This window comes from Pteronotus mesoamericanus, unplaced genomic scaffold (assembly GCF_021234165.1).
Source record: "Pteronotus mesoamericanus isolate MK-2021 breed Mesoamerican mustached bat unplaced genomic scaffold, CSHL_Meso_final scaffold_36, whole genome shotgun sequence".
Taxonomy (NCBI): Eukaryota; Metazoa; Chordata; class Mammalia; order Chiroptera; family Mormoopidae; genus Pteronotus; species Pteronotus mesoamericanus.
Genome location: NW_026555313.1, coordinates 18066287 through 18076918, shown reverse-complemented (window position 1 = coordinate 18076918; position 10632 = coordinate 18066287).

Genomic DNA, 10632 nt, shown 5'->3' with positions numbered 1-10632 from the left:
GACTGGGGACAGAGGCTTTGGGGAGCGAAGGGAGAGAGCAGCCAGCGGGATCCCAGTGCAGACTCCTCCCCCATATGGCAGCAGCATGAGAGGACCCAATAACCCCGCCCCCAGGAGGGACTCCACACCACCCTGAGCTGTCTAAGGTGCCCTGCTGAGTGCAGAGTGAATAGATTAACAGCTGAAGGAGAAATCTACAAATAGCAGATTACTGGAAGTCTCAAACAAACTGCCTAAGGTCAGACAGGGAATCATCCCTCAGACATCAACAGAGGGAGATCCAGAAAGAAAAAAACAGCACTCTCCTACCATAGAAGTTCACACCACAAAGTCAGAAGTCAAGACAGATCAATTTAAGAAGCAGAAGCAAAAAGGAAGAGTCTCACAAATAATGGGAGGACAAAGAAACACTCTCCAATCAAAGTGAAAAGAAGAATCTGCAGAAAGAGAACTAAATGAAATAGAGGCGAGTAAACTATCAGATATTGAGTTCAAAACAACAATTCTAAGAAAGCTCAATGAGCTCAGTGAGCTCAAAGAGAATTACCCAAAACTACAAGGAAACTATGAGGAACTTACTGCAAACTATATCAGCATGAAAAAGGACATAGAAACTATCTATAAGAGACAAAAAGAAATGAGGGATACAATTTCTGAATTGAAGAACACAGTAGAAGGAATAAAAAGCAAGCTAGATGAAGCAGAGGATGGGAGATGTGAGCTAGAGGATAAGGTAGAAAAAAGTTCCCAGAGAGAGCAAGAAAATGAAAAAAGACTCAAAAAGAATGAAGAGCTGTTTAGGGAAATGCAAGACAACCTGAAACGTAATAATATTCATATAATAGGGATACCAGAAGAAGAGAATGAGGAAGGGATAGAGAATGTGTTTGAAAAAGTAATGATGGAAAACTTTACTCATTTGAAGAGAGAAAAAGTCACACAAGTCCAGGAAGCACAGAGGGTCCCATTCAAGAGGAACCCAAATGAGGCCCACTCCAAGACACATCATCATTAAAATGGCAAATATCAAAGACAAACAGAGAATCCTACAAGGCAGCAAGGGAGAAACAGGTAGTGACATACAAGGGGACCCTGATATGGCTAGCAGCTGACTTCTCAACAAAAACACTAAAAGCCAGAAGGGAATGGCAAGAAATATTCCAAGCAATGAAAAGCAAAGGCCTGCAACCAAGACTGCTGTACCCAGCAAGGCTCTCAATGAAAATGGAAGGCGAAATAAGAAGTTTCCCAGTCAAAAGAAGGCTAAAAGAATACATCTCCATCAAACCAGCACTACAAAATATGCTAAAGGGACTGCTTTAAGATGCAGAAAAAAGTTTCTATGAATACCTGGTTCCTTTCAGAGTTGCCAATACTTGATATTACCAATATTTTTAATACTCAATAATCTGATTGTGACAATGATGTTATTTTAATTGTTCCTTTACTATTTGTTGAAACTAAACCTGTTTTTTGTATACTTCTTGCCTGTTTCTATTTTTTTAAAAAAAACTTTAAATGACTTTTTGGTATTCTTTATCCATTTATTGATTAAAGGTTTGTAGAAATTTTTTCCCTAAAATAACACAAAAAAACAAAACAAACAACCTATTAACCATACGTTTTAGATGTGTTGCAAATACTTTTCTATTCTAGTCTTTGTCTTTCAACTTTTATATATATATATTACTATATAGTTAAATATTTAATGTAGTCATACTGTCAATATTTACTTTATAGCTTCTGGGTTTGAATATTTTTACTTCAGGTCATGAAAAATATTAGTTCTATTTTCTTCTAAAACTCCTTAGATTCTACATATTGATTTTTAACTTACCTGAATATTTATTATTTAATGTGTGAAATAGGGCTCTATATTTGTTTTATTTCAAGTAATAGTGGTCCATGCACCTTATTTGTTGAATAAGCCTTATTTTCCCCATTGATCTGAAATATCAACTTAATCATATATTACATTGTTAGACAAATATATACATTTGTCTCTAGAATGCTCATTATATTTCATTGATCTATTTGATTATGTCTGTGCAGATGTCATGTTGGTTTAATTGCTGAGACTTTATAATGATTTTAAATTTTTTAAATATTTTATAATTAACTTTGATTAAAAAATAAACAAAATCAATCTGCATTTAAGAAAGAAAGAAAGAGAGAGAGATGGAACTCCTACCTTTTGCAACAACATGGACGGAACTGGAGATATTAAGCTACGTGAAATAATCCAGCTGATGAAAGATAAATAGCATATGATCTGACCTATAAGTGGACTCTATTCAACAAAATAAACTAATGAACAAAATAAACCACAGATATGGAGACATGGAGCAGTCTGAAAGTGACCAGAAGGGATGGGGAAAGAAGACAATGGTGGAAAGAAGGGGAAGGGACTCAACAAAGAACATGTATGAATGACCAATGGACATGGACAACAGAGTGGTAACTGACTGTGGGAGTGGGGTGTGGGGGTAGTATGGGTGGAGGAGGGTAAAGGTAAAAACTGAGACAACTGTAATAGAATAAACATGATTTATAAATTTAAAATAAATAAATATTTAATAAAAAAAGAATATTTCAATAATAAAAAGTTCAGTAAATAATAAAAAAAATTTATATGGAAACATAAATGACTGTGAACAGCTGCAGCAATTTTGAGAAAGAGGAACAAAGCAGGAGGGATTGCAATACCGGACAAGAAACTATATTACAAGGCCACTGTAATCAAAACAGTCTGGTACTGGCATAAGAACAGACACATAGATTAATGGAACAGAATAGTGAGCCCAGAAGTGAGCCCATGTCTCTGTGGTCAATTAATATTTAACAAAGGTGGCAGAATCATGAAATGGAATAAAAATAGCCCCTTCAACAAACGGTGTTGGGAGACCTGGACAGCTACATGCAAAAAATTGAAATTCAACCAGCAACTGACACCATACACAAAAACAAACTCAAGATGGATAAAATACTTAAATATAAGTCTCAACACCATAAAAGTCCTAGAGGAGAACATAGGTAGGAAACTCTCAGATATCCCATGCAGCAATATTTTCACTGATATGTCCCTTAGAGTAAGGAACATAAAGGAAAGAACAAACAAATGAGACTTCATCAAAAGAAGAAGCTTCTGCATGGCTAAAGGAAATACCAGCAAAATGAAAAGGGAACCAACCATATGGGAAAATATATTTGCCAATGATACGTCAGACAAAGATTTGATCTCCAAAGTATATAAAGAACTCACTTGACTCCACTCCAGGAAGACAATCAATCCAATTAAAAAATGGGCAAAGGACCTGAATAGACACTTTTCCAAGGAGGGCATAAACAGGGTCTAGAGACATATGAAAGGATACTCAGCATCACTAGCCATCAGAGAAATGCAGATTAAAAACTACAATGAGATACCACTTCACACTGGTCAGAATGGCCACCATAAACAAATCAACAAACAACAAGTGCTGGTGAGGTTGTGGAGAAAAGGGAACCCTAGTACACTGTTGGTGGGAATGCAGACTGGTGCAGCCACTGTGGAAAACAGTGTGGAATTTCCTCAAGAAGCTAAAAATGGAGCTTTCTTTCAACCCAGTGATTCCATTGCTGGGGTTATACCCTAAGAATCCTGAAACACCAATTCAAAAGAACCTATGCACCCCAATGTTCATAGCAGCACAATTTACAATAGCCAAGTGCCCATCAATAAATGAGACTATCAAAAAACCATGGTACATTTACACAATGGAATACTACACAGTAGAAAGAAAGAAAGAGCTACTACCCTTTATGACAGCATGGGTGGAACTGGAAAGCATTATGCTAAGTGAAAGAAGCCAGAAGGTGAAAGACAAATACCATATGATCTCACTTATAAGTGGAACCTAATCAATAAAACAAACAAACAAGGGAAATACAACCAGCAACACTGAAAGAAAAAAGAAACCAACAGTAACGAGAGGGAAGGAGGGAGTAGGGTAACGGGAAAAAGAAGGGGAAGGGTCAAATCAAGGAACATGTATAATGTATAATGGACTCATGGAGAAAGCCAAAGTGGAGAAGGTTTGAGGGTGGAGGGTTGGGGTTGGTAGGGCAGGGGAAAGCGGTGGCAGGAAAATGGAGACAAATGTATTTGAACAATACAAATAAAAAAACAAAAAAATTCTTTATTTTTAAAACTCTGGCATTTTAATTATGATGTATCCTGGTGCGGTACCCTTTAGGTCCAACTTGCTTGGGACTCTGTGCGTCCTGGGCTTGTATGTCTATTTCCTTCACCAAATTAAGAAGTTTTCTTTCATAATTTTTTGAAATAAGTTTTCGATTTCTTGCTCTTCCTCTTCTCTGTCTGGCATACCTATGATTTGGATGTTGGCAGTTTTGGAGATGTCCTAGGGTCTTATACTTTCTTCATTTTTTGAATTCTTGTTTTTCTTCATTCCATTCTGGTTGAATGTTTATTTCTTCCTTCTGTTCCAAATCATTGATTTGAACCTCACTTCCTTCCTTTTGTTGTTGGTTCCCTGTGGATTTTTCTTTATTTCCTTCGGTGTAGCTTTCATTTCTTCCCTTATGCTTTTGCTGTACTCAATGAGCTCTGAACATCCTTATTTCAAGTGTTTTGAACTCTGTATCTCATAGGTTGGCTTCTCTGTTTCATTTAATTCTTTCTCTGGGATTTTGTTCTGTTCTTTCATTTGAACCATTATTTCTTTGTCTCCTCAATTTGGCAGCCTCCCTGTGTTAGGTAGAGCTGCTTTGACTCCCTGTCTTGGTGTACCTGTTATGTTATACGGGGAGCGGGGGGGCGGGGGTGTTAGGTAATCACCAGGACGGGGCAACCCACTTCACTGCTTTGTTGCTCTGTATGTGAGGTAGGGGTCAGAGAGGGGACAATACTACTGCATGGCTGCTGGAGGCTTGCTCAGCACTCTCCCTGTTTCCAATCACTTCACACCCTTCCTGTATGCGAGTTACAGCCCTCTAGATATTGTCCTGGTGGTGGTTCTCAGAGTGGGTGTGTTTGCATACATTCTAGAACCATGTGGGCCCTTTAAATGGACTGTCCTGAGAGACCTACAGTTTCTTCCACTGCTCCAACCCCCACTGGTTTTTACAGTGAGAAGTTGTGAGACTTTATTTTCCCAGCACTGGAATCCTGGGCTGTGCAGTCAGTCTGGCCTGGGGCTGGGACCACTCACTTCCCAGGTATCCCTTCTAATGCTTATCTACATATGTGAATGTGGGACCACCCATTCTGCCAGCTGCCACCAATAATTCTGCCTCACCTCTATCACACTGTGTCCCCTCTGCCCCAGCTCCCCATCTCTGCCCCTCCTGTCCATCTGGATGAATATGGCTTCTTTGAATTCTTGGTTGTTGGACTTCCATACAGTTTGATTTTCTGGCAGTGTTTTGAGATCAGCTGTGATCCTTCTTATGGTTGTGCAAGAGGTGAAGCATGTCTACCTGTGGCTCCATCTTGACCAGAAGTCTATTTCCAGTGCATTTCTTTCCTCTGTCTTTCCTTAATTCCACTACTATTTTTCAAGGTCTTCATGCTCTTGAACCCTCATAAATCTCTGAAACTGGCCTTATCGACACCTCTATTTTCTTCCCCATGTCATGTCCTGGGAGATAAGAGAAAAAAATGTATATATGTATGTGTGTGTGTATATGTATATATGCACATATATGTATATATGTATACATGTGTATATATGTATTGGTCTCTCTCCCTGGTTCCTGATACAGGGCTTCTAAAACCCTTGTAAATGCCTAAATGATGAGAGCACTAGAAGCATCTTTGGTTCTAATGAGGTAACTCTAGGTGGGCTCTGGGATGGCTCCTGGATAGGGACTGGTCACCAGAAAGACCAAAGCAGAATTACAATAGAAAGTTTGGAACTTTCAGCTCTCCCTCTCCCCCACTTTGCTAGATAAGGGAAAAGAGCTGGAAGATGGAATTAATTGATCATGCCTACATGAGGAAACCTCCATAAAAATCCCAATAGTATGGGGTTTGGAGACCTTCCAGGTTGGTGAAAACTTTCACATCCTAGAAGGGTTATCATCTGCAACTCCCTGGGGACAGAGAATCCTGTTCTTCAGACCTTTCCAGGTCTGTCCTATGTATCTCTTCATCTGATTGTTCTTCCTTGTCCTCTATCATATCTTTTAATAAGTTAGCAAACATAAGCAAATGTTCCCCTGAGTTCTGTGAGCCACACCAGCACATTAATTAAACCCAAGGAGGGGATCCTGTGAACCTCTAATTTATAGCTGATCCATTAGGAACACAGACAACAACTTGGACTTGCAGTTGGCACATGAAACAAGAGATGAAGTCAATTTTTATAAGACTGAACGCTTAACCTTTGGAATCTGATGCTCTCTTGAGGTAGATAGTGTCAGAGTTGAGTTAAATTGTATGACATCCACCTGGTGGCACAGACAATTGTTTGGTGGGGGAAAAAACCCCATGTCTGGTGTCAGAAGTATTGTGAGTGTGGTAGAAATGTGAGAGTAAAGGAGAGCAGAGTAGAACTGTTTCTTTCTACCTAGGAGGAAAGAACTAATATTTTCCCAATATATCTACCCTACACTCAATGAAAGCTTTATTCTCCCAAAATGCTTTTGCTGTCACTCCTGGTTCTAAAACACTATCACGCTCAAACTATTCATTCAAGGCTCTCCCAAAAGGGGCTCAACTGAGCCTACAGGTTCATTAAAAATAAAAAAATGATAATAAACCCATTTTTATTAAAAAATTACTGTACAAAGACCTAAGCAATTTGGACATTCCACTTGCTATTTGGAATCTTATTGAAACATTAAAAAATTGACTTCAACATAATGTCAGTTTTGATAAAAAATTAAAGTGAATTTGGACCTAAACATTTGCTCTAGTTTCATATAACACAAACACATCTAATATTTATTCAGTTTCCTTTCTTATAGATCAAATAATTTCTATGTAATTAGATTCTTGTTCAATATCCTGCACTCAAAAGTATCTCTTATGTACACTCTTTGTTGCTTCAAGAAACAGTTGCTTGCCCTGGCCAAATGGTTCAGTTGGTTGGAATGTCATCCTGTGCACCAAAAGGTTGGGAGTTCCATCCCCAGTTGGGGAGCATACGGAAGGCAACTGATTAATGTTTCTCTCACATTGATGTTTTGCTCTCTCTCTTTCTCCCTTCCTTTCTCTCTAAAATCAATAAACATATCCTTAGGTGAAGATTAAAAAGAAAGAAATAGTTGCTTTTTTGCTTTATATTCTGCTTGAGATAAGATTTCTAACCTAGCTCAATTATATCCCATAAGTATATAAAATAGGACCATTAATTCTAACAACAAAGCTATAATCAGCAATCATATAAAAAAGAATCTTTGGATGTTTCAGAAAGTGTCTGAGCACTAAACATATCACTACCCCGTACCCAACCTTTGTTGGATTCAGTGACAATTCTCTAATTTCATATGTGAAAAATCATAGATATGATTTTTATCTCTATTTTAATGTAGAACTCTAATTCATCAGTGGTAAAACTAGCTTATATACATAGTGCAAAAACCAACATGACTTTAAACATTATTTTGTGGTAAGTGGCCATTCTGTGTGTTGGAGTGACCCTGAGGATTATACAAACAATTATTTTCACCTATTCTTGTCTCAAATGCTCACAAAATCTTACCTTCTTGGCTTTTTGGGCTGGGTTCCAGCTTGGACTGTATGTTAGAGCTATCTAGCCACTCTAACACCAGTCACTGTTACAATCCTCACATCTCAATGGCGTATCACCATGAAACTTTATGTTCTTGGGGATTGATTATGCTATTGGGCAGCTCACTTCTAAGTGGTAACTCAGGGATTCAGCCAGGTCTCTTCTGTTTTGTGGTTCTACAAGGCCCTCACATAGGTACAGCAATACATTTGATAATATTCAATATTCTTTTGAGATTAAAAAAAATAAAAACCCTTCTTAGTAGATAATTATTAGGGGACAGGAATTTTTTGATCTGATCAAAGATACTTCTAAAAGGTCCACAGCAAACGTTATAGTTAATGGAGAGATTGTAAAACTATTCCCATTAAAAATTGAAATAAGACAAGGACAATTATCATTGATTCTATAGCCAATGCAATAAACCAAGAAAAAGAAATAAAAGGTAAAGGATTGGCTAGAAATATATAAATCTCTATTTCTAGATGATATGATTGTCTACATCAAAAACCTAAGAGAATATACAAGTGATTAGAGCTAATAAAAACATGAGCAGGTTTGCTGAATACCAAATCAACATACAAAATAAAATAACATTCCTACATAAAATATTAGTCAATCAGAAACAACAAAATTAGAAAAAAATCTCATTCACAAATACCAAAGAAGCTTTAAGATGTTTATGCATAAATTTATCAAGTTTCCTGTAAACAAACTATTGTGAGTGGAAAGTTTAATCTCTTACTTTTCTTTCCCTTTTCCTCTTCTATCCTCACCCCTTCTTGCCTAGTGTTTGCATTTACTTCCTCCCAGCTTACTTAGTCCCTGTTCAAGAACTAGGTCTTGTAAATAGCTACTCAGAGTTCTCCTGAAGGTGATGGTAGGTTTTCACAGATCCCAGGATCTGATTTGAGATTGTCTCTAGCCTCCCGTGTATCTGGCCTGCAGTTTACAAAGAGATGTACCCTTGGACAACATTTTTCAGTAGTAGTTTGTAGCTTCTTTTTTCCCACCTGGGATGGGAGTAGGGTGGTAAAAACTCTGGGCTCCAGTTCCTGGATTTGTGTAAATTATTTAAAGCTCTTTTATCCTCAGGAACTCAACACCCAGCCTCTATTCTCTGTTCCTGGGCCTAAACCCAGCAAGCCCATAGCTCCATTCAGGCTTATTTTTTATGTTTGTGTCCTGTGTCTGATCAATAGAGAGGCATATCTAATATTTAAGCTTGGTTATGTAATTTTTTGTTTTCACCCTTTACTTCATTGCTATGTGTTTGATATAGTGGAAGTTATCAAGTGTGAAATCACTGCCCATCTTGAGCAGAGATATTTCATTCTTTTTCATGGAGAATAAAGGGGAAGAAAGGATGAGAAAAGATACACTGTTCATCTCAATTGTTACCAATTAACACCAATTTATGTAAACATCTATTCTAAAAATCCATTAGATAAGTGGGCAAGATAAAAGTGAAAGGCAGATGCAGAAGTAATTGAGGACTTGGATGTTTGGAAGATGAAGAAACAGGTGAGGAACATGAGCACCTGCTTCTCTTTGGGCATCTTGAATTCTGCCCTTTTTCTTCACTGTGGGAAGGAACAGCTCTTTTCCCATGCGTTCTGTTCTTTCTATTTTTTCACCCACTTCTTTTCATCTAAGAAAGGGAGATGAAGGTTTGTAATTCCTTTTCCCTACTTTCATCTTGGATTTTCACAAAGAAGACACCAAGACATGCTTCCAAGACTCAGCTATGCCTGTCCCCTTGTTCCTGATTAACAATCTCCAGGGTGGAAAACTGATCAGGAATAAAATTCTCCTCAGAGACCAGTAAAAGGGCTTGCACAGATAAACTCTCTCCCCCACCCTCATTTTTGTAGTATTTTTGAATAGCTAATATGTTCCAGGCTCAGAGAGCCTGAAGAAAAATTCACAGATAAGAAATGAAATCCTTGAGTTCCAAGCTCCTTTTCCATCCTTCACTGTTCCTTTCCTCATACAGCTACCCTTCTCTGAACTAAGAAGAAGAGCTAGCCCTCTGGTTAAAGAGCCAAGACCCTGGCTTATTCCTGGTTCTCTTGTTTTACCATGAGGACCTTGGCTTTGGAAGCATATCTACTTTGGCTCCTGGCCATTATCTGCTGAGGTCACCATGGCCACCAGTCTGTGGGGGCTTGTTCTGGGAATTATCCAAGCCCCTGCTTCAGGAGGCAAACTGCAGATGGTTCTTCTATTTTTAGATCCTGGATGTTGCCCATGAATGAGCCAGTGACCTGGAAGAGGCAATTCTCCCTCCAGTTTCTGTTTCTAACTCTCTTGTTTCCCTTCATTGTCCTACCAGAATTTCTATCTAGGAAATGAATTTCCCTCTGACTAGGATGAAATGACCCAAAGCTAACAGAGCTGGACCTTGGTTTGGGGACACAGATCCTGGTGTTCCAGATTCTTGCCAAGACTGTGGCTACCAAGACTGGTTTTAGGCATAACACACTGGACTGCTTGTTGCATCAGGAGTCTCCAAAATATTTCATTATACTTTCCTGTCAGTAAAACATGTTCCAACACATATCTCAGTTTTTATTTATTTATTCATAAATTCTATACATGTAAGTTTTACTGATATATATGTTAAGCTTATACAGAAAATAGGATATTTGTAGGCTGAGAGAGTTCTAAAGGATTAGAAGTTCTCATATTTTTGTTTTCTTGTAGCGCATAGATCTTCTGGCATATCCCACTGCAGAAATCACTGCCCTATTTAGAGAAATGAGAAAATGGTCTTTGGAGATATATTTTGAGCTGCAATGCTAACCATTGTTGATTTGAGGAATAATGGAAAAGTCTTTGTTGATCAAAGTAGTTCCTCTTTCCAAATAATTAGCAGTATCTGAAAAATTCT